The following is a 16537-nucleotide window of genomic DNA, read 5'->3' as shown; positions in this document are numbered from 1 at the left end:
CTAGGCGCTTCAGTCTGGAACCGCGTGATCGCTACGGTCGCAGGTTCGAATACTGCCTCGGACATGGATGTGTGTGATGTCCTTATGTTAGTTAGGTTTAAGTAGTTCTACGTTCTAGGAGACTGATGACCTCAGCAGTTAAGTCCCATATTGCTCAGAGCCATTTAGACCGTTTTTTTTAAAACAATAGCAGCTGACCTTGTATCTACACTACTGGCCATTAAAATTGCTACACCAAGAAGAAATGCAGATGATAAACGGGTATTCATTGGACAAATATATTATACTAGAACTGACATATGATCCTGAGAAATCAGTACCCAGAACAACCACCTCTGGCCGTAATAACGGCCTTGATACGCCTGGACAATGAGTCAAACAGAGTTTGGATGGCGTGTACTGGTACAGCTGAACATGCAGCTTCAACACGATACCACAGTTCATCAAGGATAGTGACTGGCGTATTGTGACGAGCCAGTTGCTCGGCCACCATTGACCAAACGTTTCCAATTGGTGAGAGATCTGGAGAATGTGCTGGCCAGGACAGCAGTTGAACATTTTCTGTATCCAGAAACGACCGTACAGGACCTGTAACATGCGGTCGTGCATTATCCTGCTGAAATGTAGGGTTTCGCAGGGATCGAAAGTAGGGTAGAGCCACGGGCCGTAACATATCTGAACTGTAACATCCACTGTTCAAAGTGCCGTCAATGCCAACAAGAGGTGACCGAGACGTGTGACCAATGGCACGCCATACCATCACGACGGGTGATACGCCACTATGGCGATGACGAATACACGCTTACAATGTGCGTTCACCGCGATGTCGCCAAACACGGTTGCGACCATCATGATGCTGTCAACAGAACCTGAATTCATCCGAAAAATGACGTTTTGCCATTCGTGCACCCAGGTTCGTCGTTGAGTACACCATCGCAGGCGCTTCTGTCTGTGATGCAGCGTCAAGGGTAACCGCAGCCATAGTCTCCGAGCTGATAGTCCATGCTGCTGCAAACATCGTCGAACTATTCTTGGAGATGGTCGTTGTCTTGCAAACGTCCCCATCTGTTGACCCAGGGATCGAGACGTGGCTGCACGATCCGTTACATCCAAGCGGATAAGAGCTATGTCTGTCATCTCGACTGCTAGTGATACGAGGCCGTTGGGATCCAGCACGGCGTTCCGTATTACCCTCCTGAACCCACCGATTCCATATTCTGCTAACAGTCTTTGGATCTCGACCAACGCGAGCAGCAATGTCGCGATACGATAAACCTCAATCGCGATAGGATACAATCCGACCTTTATCAAAGTCGGAAACGTGATGGTACACATTTCTCCTCCTTAGACGAGGCATCACAACAACGTTTCACTAGGCAACGCCGGTCAACTGCTGTTTGTGTATGAGAAATCGGCTGGAAACTTTCCTTATGTCAGCACGTTGCAATTGTTGCCACCGGCGCCAATCTTGTGTGAATGCTCTGTAAAGCTAATCATTTGCATATCGCAGCATCTTCTTGCTGGTGGTTAAATTTTGCGTCTGTAGCACGTCATCTTCGTGGTGTAGCAATTTTAATGGCAAGTAGTGTATGTCGTTTAAAGTAAAGCCAAGAGGAAAGACATTCTATCTTAGTTACGTAGGTAGCTGCACTCAGCCGTGTTTTAACCGCCATAGCCAATTCTAGCCGCGTTGTCTTTCAGTTTTAGTGCGTTTACCCGGTATTTTTGGGAAAAGCTTCAACTCAGAAATTAACAAACCTTTTACCGCTATGAAGCTCCTTACAAGAACTTTAGATTGCAGCTAAAATTAGAAAAAAACGCACTAGTTTCGACTTTACATGTCGTACGAAGATCATTCGCAATGCTCATTGACTTGTGCATTCAGGAAAATGGGCACACCTTTGACACCACTTAAGAGAGCATTCCTCCATCAGAACATCCATCTGAACACAGCCAGTTAAGGAAATTTGATTTATATTAATTTGTATACACTTGGCTTAAGAATTCAGTTTACGAAGTTATAACATGTTGTTAGGTAACGAGAAGTAGTAGAAATGAGAACAGCGAGAAACTTAACATCAGGATTGGTGGTAACGAAGTCAATGAAGTTAAGGAATTCTGCTACCTAGGCAGTAAAATAACCAATGACGGACGGGGCAAGGAGGACATCAAAAGCAGACTCGCTACGGCAAAAAAGGCATTTCTGGCCAAGAGACGTCTACTAATATCAAATACCGGCCTTAATTTGAGGAAGAAATTTCTAGGATGTACGTCTGGAGTACAGCATTGTATGGTAGTGAAACATGGACTGTGGGAATACCGGGACAGAAGAGAATCGAAGCATTTGAGATGTGGTGCTATAGACGAATGTTGAAAATTAGGTGGACTGATAAGGTAAGGAATGAGGAGGTTCTACGCAGCATCGGAGAGGAAAGGAATATGTGGAAAACACTGATAAGGAGAAGGGACAGGATGACAGGACATCTGCTAAGACATGAGGGAATGACTTCCATGGTACTAGAGGGAGCTGTAGAGGGCAAAAACTGTAGAGGAAGACAGAGATTGGAATACGTCAAGCAAATAATTGAGGACGTAGGTTGCAAGTGCTACTGTGAGATGAAGAGGTTAGCACATGAAAGTAATTCGTGGCGGGCCGCATCAAACCAGTCAGTAGACTGATGACCAAAAAAAGAAAAAAAAACCTTGTTGTTGTGACTCCCTGGAAAAATAAAAACATAAACTATGTTCATAACTCCGCAGAAAGCGTTTTTTTTACGCTTACCTGACTAAATAAATAACTCTTTTTCTTATGATTTTGTACGCTTCAGAAAAAGAAACTCTCATGTGAAACAGTCGTCAGGTGCATTTTCTCTGGAGCTTCAGCAAATATTTGCAGTGTCCGTTTTTTTTTTTTTTTTTTTTTTTTGGCGTAGCTGTAGTCAGCCCAAACAAATAGTGCTCGAAACATCTTTCGTACGACTCCCAGTATCGTCGGGAAGCGTTGGTTTGTTTCGATTTTTGAAACGGCATTTTACGAGCTCATTCGATAAAACGGTCTCACTTCAGACACGTGCGATATTAGTTTTATGCGTATGTTTTAAGAGGGACACTAGCGAACGAAGTATAACCGTTACTCCAGCACCGACAGCACCGCCCTGGCCGACGCTGACTGCTGTCGCCAAGGATGCTGAGATACCCTGTCACTGCTGGACTGATCTTTATTCATTGTCCCTGTTAATACATATCGATAAAAATAATATTGGACTAGACTAGTGTGGGAGCGCCCTGTCGAATGGACACGTTAAATTCCGATTTAAAAGTAATTTTCTTTGTAATGTGAAAGAAACCGAAGCTGTCTATTGACACTGGGTGTCACATGAAAGACGTTACAAGCATTAATTGTTTGGGCTCAGACCACCCACACAATCAAAAACCGAAATTGCCGAAACCTCACAGAAAAAGCGCCTGACGACTCTTAGGAGAGAGAAGAGGAGCAAAAAAAAAAAAAAAGGCTTGAATAGTGTTTGTGAGAGTGACACGGAGTTGAGCCTTGTTAATGAAAGGGAGAACTGCCTATTATACAAAGTGCTGGAAACCATGGTTTCGTTGTACTAACCAGTAGCTGTCACACATGTGCTCATATATGCCCATGGACACCTCCCGCATGATTTCAGATCCTCCATTTTTTACAGTGCTTCAGGTGAGGTCCGATTCCGCTTGTCAGGGTGTGCGAACACACACAACATGCGCCACTACACATCAGGAAATCCCCATCAGTACTTTGAACATGCGTTGCATAATCTTAGGTCTTGGGATTGGTGCAAAATGCCCAGTGTTCGCATCATAACACGATTCTTCCACTAAACTGTTAACGCCAACGTTTATGTCCATAAACTGTGTAATCCATACCTGGTTGAACTCACAGAAGGTGGACGTTTATATGGATCTTTTCAGCAAGATGGAGCAACAGCACACAATGCCGTGAGGCCATGACGTGTTCGATGAAGAGAGGACATTCAACAGAGACGGTGCAATCTTCTGCCCACCTCGAGCACCTCATCTCTTTCCCTGTGATTATTACCAGGGGGGTAAATTGAAGGGTTAGGTCTACTCATATACTCTTCACACGCTGAAAGAGACGCAGCAGAACTCTGCAAACGGTATTGCTGCCACCCCTTAAGCAATGCTGGTACTCGTGTCTCGCAGTTTTAGAAATAGAGCACAGCGCTGCATTCACGTCAGCGGCGGCCATTTCCAGCATCTTCTATGATGTTTAAAGCACTGATGTCGAGTAACAGTTTACCAGCTGGTCAGTCAGGGCACTACAATTTCTTTGTAGTATTTTGGCTTGAGTAGGTGCCCATAGTGTGACTACATGCTGTTGACACACTGGCAGAAGGGCTATACGGGGCAATGCTTTTCTCATACATCATTTCAAGGCCACTCGTAATCCGTCTAGTTTATTCTCGGTAATACGCGATATACCATAGTCTGAGCAACGAGCAGGAGCATACACTATCCAAAAGTAACCGGACGCTATCAGACGACTTCAACAGGGTCAGGGATTTTCTCTGCCTCGTGATGACTGGGTGTTTTGTGATGTCCTTAGGTTAGTTAGGTTTAAGTAGTTCTAAGTTCTAGGGGACTGATGACCATAAATTTTAAGTCCCATAGTGCTCAGAGCCATTTGAACCATTTTCTGAACGACTTCAACATGCGGTAATTCCAAACTTCGCCTTTATGACAGGTTAAACTCTGCTGGGTTCACTTTCAGTGAGGTTTCTGAATGTCTGTGGAGAATGGCAGCCCATTCTTCCTCAAGAGCCGAAACGATAGAAATTAGTAATATTGAGCGTTGGGATCTACTACGAAGCTGACGCTCCAACTCATCCTAAAGGTGTTCCTTTTGGTTTAACACGGGACTCTGGGCAAACCATTCCACGTCAGGAACGTTATTGTCCATTGCTTTACAGATGATGTTTTGCAAGGTGCATTGTCATGCTGATTCAGTCATCGTCTGCGAAATTCACCTCTGTTTTACACAGTACACAATGCTGGAAAACTTGTTCATATACTTCCACATTTAGCGATCTCTTGAGCGTAACAAGGAGGCCACACAGTAAACACAAAAAACAGCTCTTTACCGCAACACCACCTCCTCTGTACTTTACTGTCGGCACTACCCACAATGGCAGCTAATGTTCTGCAGGCATTCGACAAACCCGAACCCTTCCATCGGATTGTCACAAGGGACAGCGTGATTCATCACTCCAGTCACTCATTTCCAGTCATCTACTGTCCAGTGACGCCGCCCTTAACACCATCTGGACAATTGTATTCAATTCTTTTTAAGCACCACTCACAGTTATTGTGCTATCCAGACTGTTGTTAGCACTTTATAACTCACGAGTGACCCCTTCTGAGGATTTCGTGCATCGTTTTACGATCACAATTCTCACTGCTCGATGGTCTCTGAGCACAGTCTGGTTTAGCTGTGGTCCTTCATTTGCGTTTCCGCTTCACAATCACATCAACAATAGTGTACTTGGCTAGGTGTTGAAGGCCTGGAATATCCTTCATGGATTTATCACTCAGATGACATTAAATGTCTAGTCCACGTTCGAAGCCACTCAGATCTGAGTGACCCATTCTGCTGTTTCCCCTTCTCTATTGCCGACACACTACTCTTGATCCCTTTTATACTAGCGGCTCCGCCCCTAGTAACACCTAGCGGTCAATTCTGCATTACGTAGGTGTGTCTGGATACTTCTGATCAGAGAGTGATTGTGTGTGGCGTTCGGAACATTCCCACGCGCGAACAAGATCCGCCGCACGGAATTAGCCGAGCGGTCTCAGGCGCTACAGTCTTGGACTGTGCGGCTGGTCCCGGCGGAGGTTCGAGTCCTCCTTCGGGCATGGGTGTGTGTGTGTTTGTCCTTAGGATAATTTAGGTTAAGTAGTGTGTAAGCTTATGGGACTTAGCAGTTAAGTCCCATAAGATTTCACACACATTTGAATATTTTTTTTAACAAGGTCGCTTGCATTATCACAGTACATGAGTCGCAACTGATCGATCGCTTATAAAGCCTGCCTCGCGACCTTTCAGATTTTCAGTATTATACATCCACTTTGTTTTTGCACGCCGGCCATTGTGGCCGAGCGGTTCTAGGCGCGTCAGTCTGGAACGGCGAGACCGCTAGGGTCGCAGGTTCGAATCCTGCCTCGGGCATGCATGTGTGTGATGTCCTTAGGTTAGTTAGGTTTAACTAGTTCCAAGTTCTAGGGGACTGATGACCTCAGATGCTAAGTCCCATACTGCTTAGAGCCATTTGAAACATTTGTTTTTGCACATTTTCTAGTGTTAAAATCTACCCGTTTTTCGTTAGGTCGTCGTGTCACTCTTTTCTTATTCATGACATCTATTACAGAACTTCCTTCGTCTATCTACCACCCTACTCCCTGGGTACTTTTCCCGCCCATTTCATTAATTACGTCTTCCACTACAGTCCCTTCCCTCATCCATTTGTAAAATTTGCTGTTTTTTTGTAGTAGTTCTCAATACACATCTCTCAATTGCCCCTAATTTTATTATGACTTTTGCACCAAACTCCAGTGCCATAATGCCATAAATTAAAACTGGTAACGACACTGACGAAAATCAGTCTGTGTCAGATATGTTGCAGGGTTCATTCTGAAAATTATCTACAAATCTAACGAAAGTACTCCAGGCCTTTTTTGCCTTGTGTTTATTTACAGTTCGTCCATCTGTTGATAAGGGAGTTCACGAGTGAACAGCCGAATGTTAGTATCTAACGGACACAGTATGTAGGCAAACGACCAAGTTCCCATCGTCATGTGTGCTGATGCACTGATGTGACGCTTTTAGTGCGCCTCCCCCTCTCACTGACTACTCGCTGTGTCCGTGGTCAGAGCCCAGCGACGCATGCTGGTGATGTCTGTGCTACTGCTCCGCCTGCTCCTGAAGTCAGTTAGTTTTGGGATAATACAAAAAAATGGCTCTGAGCACTATGGGACTTAACATCTGTGGTCATCAGTCCCCTAGAACTTAGAACTACTTAAACCTAACTAACCTAAGGACATCACACACATCCGTGCTCGAGGCAGGATTCGAACCTGCGACCGTAGCAGCCACGCGGTTCCGGACTGAGCGCCTAGAACCGCTAGACCACCGCGGCCGGCTGGGATAAGTCCTTCCTTTTCTTAATCAGACTAACTGCGGGTTCCCAGACATGACTAAGGATTTAGGTACCATCGCGACTCATCAGCTGTTCCTATATTCGATGTTCTATAGGTTCTTTAATAACACTGTCCTAGAAGTTAGGCATCTCTGTCAGAATCTTAGTGTGGTCGTAATCTATTCTGTGTAATTCCGACAGAGCAGCGTTCCGTGACGGCCGATTTTTTAGGCTGCTGAAGCCTGATGTGTCGTTGGTGTTCGTGGCAATTATCTGCAACAGTACGTACCACCTGACTTATGTATTTCATAATGTCCTGGACATCATGTAGTCAGAGTTCCTTGGCCCTACCAGTCAGTGCCCATGTTTTAGCTTGTGGGTGAAAAGCAGTCTTCACTTGGAGAATTTGTCCTATCTTTCCGGATAACGCACCACAAACTGGAATAAACCCGGTGATTGCATCTTTCTAAGGTTCCTCTTCCGTTTCCGCCGGTCGTACAGCCAGTGTAGGATGTGGAGCACTCATAATTTGTCAGCTGAGTAACCGTTCATCCGGAACATCGTCCTCAGATGTTCAAGTTCTTGGTTGAAACTCTCAGTGTCGGAGAGGGGATCAGCCCTATGTACACCAGTGTTTTGAGCACTCCGTTCCTCCGCACGCCTAAGCATAGGTGTAGGTTGGGTGCGCCTTCTTACAACGTACGTCGTCACCCAACCTGCTAGCGGCTCTTCCTTTCACCAGAAAATCCTAAAAAGAGCGTATTCCATATGCTTAGCCTTCCATGGCTAAACTGCTGTTCTGGTATTTTGAGCTGAGATATATGAGGAAAACAGTCATCACCACTCTTCCATGTGGGTAATGACAGAGGTGTCGTCGACATTCTGGAAAAATAGATAGGTTTCCACTGAGCTGATTACAAGTCTCCTTCCCTGAAATCTTCCATATACATGTTGGAGACAATTGGCGAAAGGGGACTATCTTTGACTTCGTCTGCTCACAATAAAAACCGTAGACAAGAAAACATGTCAACATGGAAAAGCTGTGCTGAATTATTTCCTCATAATCCTCGGCTCCGTACACTAGAATGGCAAGCTTACCATGGAAGTTGAAGTGGATAGTGTGTTCCCCATCTTGAATTATCTGGTAAAAAGAGAAGCAGGTGGTACACTGCGAAAAAGGCAAATGATGTAAGAAAGCGCACCCTAACCTACGGGGTGTTATAAAAAGGTACTGCCAAACTTTCAGGAAACATTCCTCACACACAAATAAAGAAGAGATGTTATGTGGACATGTGTCCGGAAACACTTAATTTCCATGTTAGAGCTCATTTTAGTTTCGGCCACCTACGCTCAATGGAGCAGGTTATCATGGTTTCATACGGGATACTCTACCTGTGCTGCTAGAACATGTGCCTTTACAAGTACGACACAACATGTGGTTCATGCGCGATAGAGCTCCTGCACATTTCAATCGAAGTGTTCGTACGCTTCTCAACAACAGATTCGGTGCCCGATGGATTGGTAGACGCGGACCAATTCCATGGCCTCCACGCTCCCCTGACCTCAATCCTCTTGACTTTCATTCATGGGGGCATTTGAAAGCTCTTGTCTACGCAACCTCGGTACCAAATGTAGAGACTCTTCGTGCTCGTGTTGTGGAAGGCTGTGATACAATACGCCATTCTCCAGGGCTGCATCAGCGCATCAGGGATTCCATGCGACGGACGGTGGATGCATGTATCCTCGGACACGGAGGACATTCTGAACATTTCCTGTAACAAAGTGTTTGAAGTCACGCTGGTACGTTCTGTTGCTGTGTGTTTCCATTCCATGATTAATGTGATTTGAAGAGAAGTAATAAAATGAGCTCTAACATGGAAAGTAAGCATCTCCGGACACATGTCCACATAAGATATTTTCTTTCTTTGTGTGTGAGGAATGTTTCCTGAAAGTTTGGCCGTACCTTTTTTTAACACCCTGTATATCTACACACAAACGCGAAGAGACACGGGGTGCTAATTAATTACGTCTTCCTCTCCAGTCCCTTCCCTGATCCGTTTGTAAAATTTGCTGTTTTTCGTAGTAGTCCTCAATACACATCTCTCAATTGCCCCTAGTTTTATTATGACTTTTGTCTCGAACTCCAGTGTCATAATGCCATAAATTAAAACTGGTAACGACACTGATGATAATCAGTCCGTCTCAAAGATGTTGCAGGGTTCATTCTGAAAATTATCTACAAATCTAACAACAGTACTCGGGACCTTCTTCATAGGGCTCACAGGCAATAAGAGCCTGATGAAACAGAAGAGAAACCTTAGGAGGATACTATCATTGTGTTTATTCTATTTTGTGGTGCATTATCCGGAAAGATAGGACGAATTCTCCAGGAACTCAAAGTGAAGACTGTTTTACGCCCGCAAGTTAAAGCATGGGCACTGACAGAGAGGGCCAAGGACGACTTCTAACTACAGAAGTCCAGCTTGTCATGACATACATAGGTCAGATGGTGAGTACTGTTGTGGATCATTGCCATGAACATCAAAGGCACACCAGACTGCAACAGCCTAACAATTCAGCCGTCGCGGAAATCTGCGCAGGCGGAATTAAACGGAATAGATTACGATCAGAGTAAGGTTCTGATAGAGACATCTAACTACTGAAACAGTGTCATTAAATACCCTGTCGAGTATCGAGTAAGGGAACCTCTGATGAGTCATGATAGTGGCTAAATCCTTAATAATGCTTAGGAAGTGATGATGGTGTTCGATTTGTGGGGCGCTCAACTGGGCGGTCATCAGGACCCGTACAAAGTCCCAGTTTGTACATAGTCAAATTTTTTACACAGTCAAATCTAGCCACTGTCACGAATGATGATGATGATGGTGATGATGATGAAATGATGAGGACAACACAAACACCCAGTACCGGACAGAGAAAATCCCCAACCCGGCCGTGAATCGAGCCTGGGACCCTCTGAACCAGAGGCAGCAACGCTAGCCACTAGACCACGAGCTGTGGACAATGCCTGGGAACCCGCACATAGTCTGATTAAGAAGAGGAAGAAGGTATCCCACAATGAACTTTCAGGGGCAGGCGGAGCAGAAATGGAGACGCTGACAGCACGCGTCCCTGGGCGCTGACCGCGGACGGTGCAGCCTATCGGCAGGAGGGGGAGAGGAGATGTTAGACGCACGCCTGTTTCTAGACGCAGACCTCGGACAGAGCAGCAGGTAGGGGACAAGGTGTTGGAAGATAAAAGTCCCATGCCAACTCCTAGGTCACCAGTTTATCATCAAACGTAATGATAGCAACAGGTCACTAGGCGATAAATTGTGTCCGCGCACAGTGACATCTCGCCATTCAATCGTGAAACATTTCGTCATGAATAACACTGGGAAAAGTTGACAGAGTCACATTCAACTTTTGTCTCCAAATTACACTCTTAAGACCAAAAAAGGCGAACCACGAAGGAATCATCCGAATGGGACGGAAATCGGATGACGTTATGTACGATGCATGCCACTTCTTTTCATTGCAGGAACCCACTGGTTGTCATCCGTGGCACACACAATGCGCGATGGTACGTCAACATTATTCTAGGCCCTGTTCTGTTGCCCTTAATGGAGTGCTACCTGGTCTTACATTTCAGCAAGTTATGCCCGTCCGCACACAACCAGAATTTCTATTGCTTGTCTTCATGCTTGCCAAGCCCTACTTTGGCCAGCACGGTCAAAGGATCTTTCTCTTCCACTCCGCCCCCCAACTGCGAAAGTTTGAAACGTTATGGGCAGGACTCTCCAGTCGGTTCAGGATTTCGACAGTCTAGCCCGCCAATTCGAAAGAATTTATCACAATTTCCCTCAGGAGCACATCCATCAACTCCATCAATCAATGACAAACCGAATAACTGCTTGCATAAGGGCCAGAGTGGGACCAGTGCGTCATTGAATTGCTCAACTCGTGAAGTTCTTTTTCTTGAATAAATCATCCAGTTTTTATGAAACTGTAATCATTTGTTTGCCTGTACATGTACAACACACATACCGGTATCTGTCCCATTCGGATAATTTCTTCGTGGCATGACTTTTTTTAGTGTATGTACAATGGTCGTTTAGTCAGTTTTACAGTCTATTCGGTTTAATTCTTAAACTATGAAAGCGTCTTAGTCGAATAGATAATATAATCATACACTGCAAGCTGTCACGGTTGATATTTGATTCCTTGGCGAAATTTGCTGTGGGCGTTAGGCCGTAGTCTAAGGCACCTGTCAGAGACTAAATAATACTTCAGATATCTGAGTGACAATAAATACAGAAAGCACTTCGCCCTGCTGAGGTTATTTAAGTTGGAAGTTGCTTTTTGAGTCTTTGTAGCCTCTAATGAAGTCTCCAGCACTGGAAGATTCAACGTTAAACAAAGAAATATGTCTTGGACCACCCATAAAACAGAATTCACCACGAAGAAAGTACTCGTCATAGCTATACAAAAACAATTCTAGCGCTTATGATTGTGCCACCTTTACACGGCCATAAATACTGCAGCTCTTCCAAAAATTTCGTCAGTGAACAAGCCAGAACTTAAAGGGATATGGAGGCGGTAATATAATCTGCCTTCTTCCTTATAATAAATTAACAAAAGTTATTATTACTGACAATTACATTTCGTAATTGTCATTTTGTGTTTGTGGTGGCATTAGAACAAAACTAGTGATTTCTTGGAGTGTGAACAACTGAAATAGATAAATTTAGTCCTATTGTTAGAGAACGTTACCCTTGCAGAAAGGTATCGAACGTGATTTTTGCGTGGCATGTCACCACCCTATTTCTACTCTTCGTGTGACAGCACAACACACACAGACGTTTCAGGAGCGATGGATAAGCCGACGTGGTCCAGTAGCATGGACTGCCCGTTCACCTGACTTTAATCCCTTAAATTTCTGTACACCTGGACATTTAGTTCTATGGGTGGATCTCATACACATCAACAGTGAGCCCGAGCTACAGGAGCGTATTCCCAATACATGTCACCAAATCTGATCCATGATTCTTTGAGAAGGACGTTCAAGAAAGAATGGCAAGCGCGTTTGGATAACTCCTGTAGTGTCGACAGACAAATGAATGTAACAGGTCAGAACGGTCCATATTTCATTGAGTACTTGTTTCCGGGCATATGATTATAGGTCATTTTTTCCAATTTTGACATGTATTGTCCCCTATAAGAAGATGAAACTTCTTTTGACAGGCACCATCTATGTTGATAAGAGTGGCAGATAAGTGGCAGTCCACTAGTTCCACTAGTGAAATGGAATCCTGCCCTTTCTTTGGCCACTGGCTTTTGTTTTAAACGCAGTTCATAAATAATCACCTGTATTTCAAGTCCACACTCTTTTTTTCGTTACTGATGAAAGTTTGTCTCATTCTACGCTATCATAATCCTTGTCAAGATCTATAAAATTCGTAATAAGATCTTCTTCTTCTGATTGAATCTGTCAGCTAAGGTCCATAGTAGTCGTGTTGCATTTTATACTCTTCTGTTTCATCCGGATCCAAATAGTTCTTCAATTAGATTGTCTTCGATTTTGTTTTGCTGTCTCTTGCTTAGGATTGCTACTGTCACCTTTGCCCCACGTGAAACAATCCTAATCGTTCTGTGGTCACCACAGTTCTTAGTTTCTTGTTTAAGTATGAATGGCATCGTTGACGTTTCCAGGAAGCTTTCAGCTGTATCGCATATTTTACTGCATATCATTATTATTTCTTCCATCGTTTCTCCACTTAAGTGTTCAAATTGTTTTCACAGCATCAGACGAGTGCGCAACGGGTTCTTCTTTCTTATTGCTGTTACTGCACTGCTTACTTCCCGTATTAAATCGAACGACCTGTTCCATCATCAGCTTGTTTCTCTTTTGGTCTTAAGTCACGCAGTTGTTTGGACCTCTTTTTCCATGTTGATACACGGGAGAGATTTTTCCATCATTGTATATTACGCCTTGTACCTCCTTACGTCATCCTTTGTCTGCCAGTTTAACTTCCATTTCTAAACACTTAAAATGTTACCCTGTTTTCTCCTTCCTTTTTTATTGGCTTCGTACTGGTAGCGTATTTCATATGTATGGTTCACCAAAATTCTTACCTTATTCAGAAGGAAAATCTGACATTAAGTTTTCTTTTGCTAAAGGAAGCTTCTTTCACCTGCATTATTACCATTTCTATACCATCCTTCGTAATAGCTTTCTCAGTTTATGCCACTAAACCAAGTGCTGAAAAAAATTAATTCATTTTTTTATTTGTTGTTAACTAGGCAAAAGTTGGAGAACTGTCGGAAATTTTCGTAGAGAAAGGATATGCACGAAATGACTACACACGATTTGAAAATAGTGTTGGTGAAAGAAATAAGACAAGAATGGTAGAACACGATCACTGCCTACTAAAAAAAAACTCAAGTTCTCTCGCTGTGTTTCTCATTGGTCTCAGTGTTAGTGCAGTGCTGTAGATGAAACTCTCTTTACATGCAGACAAGAGACGCTCAATTAACTCTCAGAACCCGCACCGATAGGGCAAATACCAGCCAGCTGTTGAGCTGATTCACCTACCAGTCAGCTCCTGCGAAGAGTTTCTAAAAGAACGAGGCATTACAAGGCATTACGGAGAATAATGCCTCACATTCGGCAGATATTGCTTGAGCCAAATTCTGTAATTTTTCCTTTGAAAAGAACACGACCGGTTTTCTTTCCAGTCCTGCTTAAAGCTCCGTCTCCGATGAGCCATTCATCTTTAGAACCTTTCCGTGGTGTGCGCCGATTAGATCCCCAACTCTCGTGGAACAACAATGGACACGAAAGAAAACAACAATACTTAGGGGCAAGTTGAGACCTCAGATACCCAAACATCGGGGCTGGAACCGATGGAAAATATCCCCTCGGCTGAACAGGGGGACAGACCTGTTCAAGAAGTGGCAATGGTTACTAAGAAGCTGGACCAGATCTGGGGCTTAGTTGAGGGAACATCTTAGAGAACAAAAGCTAAAGGAAGGAAAAGAGCGGCTTCCTCAACAAAAGTGGAGGGAACTAAAGCGGCTTGAGACCAAGATCTCCAAGAAAAGACTCTCCCGCGGCGAATGTGGTGTACAAACCTCTTCTACATCGAGGGCTGGCAGTAAGAGAACAAGGGAGGAATCTAAGACTCCCACTTCTCACGATTAGAGTATCCAGAAAAATGAGAGGCAAGAAACATGGAAACAGAGCTATAGTACTGCAGTCTCGGTTTTTAAGAAGGTGGTTATCCAGCAAGGCTATCCACTGGTCAATATCACCTCACAGCAGGAGGAGCTCGTGCAGATTTGACAAGATTAGGGGGGGGGGGGACGCTGGTCCAGGAACCAAGTTCAGGAGAGTCCATCTGGATCACAATGCTCTTATCTTTGGCTGTGAGGGGGTGGGTACAGTGGACTGGCTTAAGGAAAAGGTGCCCCTAATATTGTAAGTAGGATGTTTAGGTTTTTTTAATTGGTAACGCCGCCGCCACGTAGCGCACTGTATGAAAATCACTGGCTGTGCCGTGTGCAGTCTGTGTCTGGTTGGCATTGTTGTAATACTCGCCATTGTAGTGTTGGGCAGCGGCAGCTGGATGCCAACAGCGCGTAGCGTTGCGCAGTTGGAGGTGAGCCGCCAGCAGTGGTGGACGTGGATAGAGAGATAGCAGAGTTTTGAAATTTGTAAGAATTGGTGTCATAATGTGATATATATATTCTGACTACTAAGGTAAATACATTGTTTGTTCTCCATTAAAATCTTTCATTTGCTAACTATACCTATCAGTAGTTAGTGCCTTCCGTAGTTTGAATCTTTTATTTAGCTGGCAGTAGTGGCGCTCGCGGTATAGCAGTAGCTTGAGTAACGAAGGTTTTTGTGAGGTAAGTGATTTGTGAAACGTATAGGTTAATGTTAGTCAGGGCCATTCTTTTGTAGGGATTTTTGAAAGTCAGATTGCGTTGCGCTGAAATTATTCTGTGTCAGTTTAAGCACAGTCTTGTATAAATTTTTCTAAGGGGACGGAGGGGGGTACACGCTTACTTTGTGTACCATGTGTTTGGTAAGCACAAGAAGCCCTAGCTAATATGGTATTTCCTTATACAAATTTACACATCGGTACCATATTTCTCTAACACAGAATTACACAGCTATCTGGTTATTTAACTGAGAGAGACAAACATTTATTTTACTACATCAGTGACAGATGTTTATGTAATTGCACTGTTGGATAACTTCACACTTATGAAATTGTATTTTGTCTGTACTTTGTGAACAGTTCATATTTTTTCGGAACCATTGTGATATTATGAGAGCTTTGAATGATGTATTTGGTTTTGGATCATGATTTTTAAAGTATGTTTGAGGTAGATGACACTTTTGACATGAGCAGAGAATTTTTTTAGGTTTTGAAATTAGTGGAGGAAGCTACGACGATTTTGAGAATTTGACTGAGGTGTTATGATGTTGTTATTACGATGACTATGTGTATTATGCTGTTGCGGTATGTTTATGATCAATAAGCTGATGCTATATGAGTTATTTGGTTATGCTACATATTTATTATGATGAAATATTGAAGAAGTGTCTACGAATATGTATATGTATAATAAGGTAAGGAATAATGAGTAGTGGTTAGGGACTCTGATTTGTGGAAAAGGATGTTGGAAACCAAGAATCGTACTTTAAGAATTATGAAATGTGTGTACATGTGTGAATGTATTACAATGCGGTCGAAAAATTTTTGGACACTGTTATATTTATAGGATTTTATGTTCTACACGTTTGTAACGCAAATTCTCAACCTGTGAAAATATTTTTACATGAGACTGTCACTTTAGCGGAAACTGCTGTCGTAAATATTTCGGTAAGAAAGGTAAGTGACCGTGATGTAATGCGTTGCGAGCGGCCAGGTGTGCCAGCCGCCTTGAGAAAAAATCATTAGTGTGTGCCGTTCAGAGGCACAGGTGGAGAAAAAAAGGAGGCCATTAACCTCGCTATTGACATTCCTTTGTAGAAAGCATCGCAAATACGACACGCCCAAACTTGAAAACATATGAGTATACTGTGAAGCTCTTAATTTATGATACTTACTGAAATGAAATGATGAGAAACGTTTCATGTCTATTGTCTTGCTAGTTGGAAGATTGTTTACTGCATTATGAAATGCCTTATGGCTAGCGAATGACGTTTCACGCCTTGCTTTGCCTATTTTGTTTAATATCTAGTTTATAGCTGCACTGCAGCATTGGTTATTATAAAATTTAATGGATGTACTAATATAAATATTTTATGCCTACAGATCCAGTAA

The sequence above is a fragment of the Schistocerca gregaria genome, chromosome 1 (genome assembly GCF_023897955.1).
Source record: "Schistocerca gregaria isolate iqSchGreg1 chromosome 1, iqSchGreg1.2, whole genome shotgun sequence".
Taxonomy (NCBI): domain Eukaryota; kingdom Metazoa; phylum Arthropoda; class Insecta; order Orthoptera; family Acrididae; genus Schistocerca; species Schistocerca gregaria.
Note: the sequence above shows the minus strand (reverse complement) of the source record.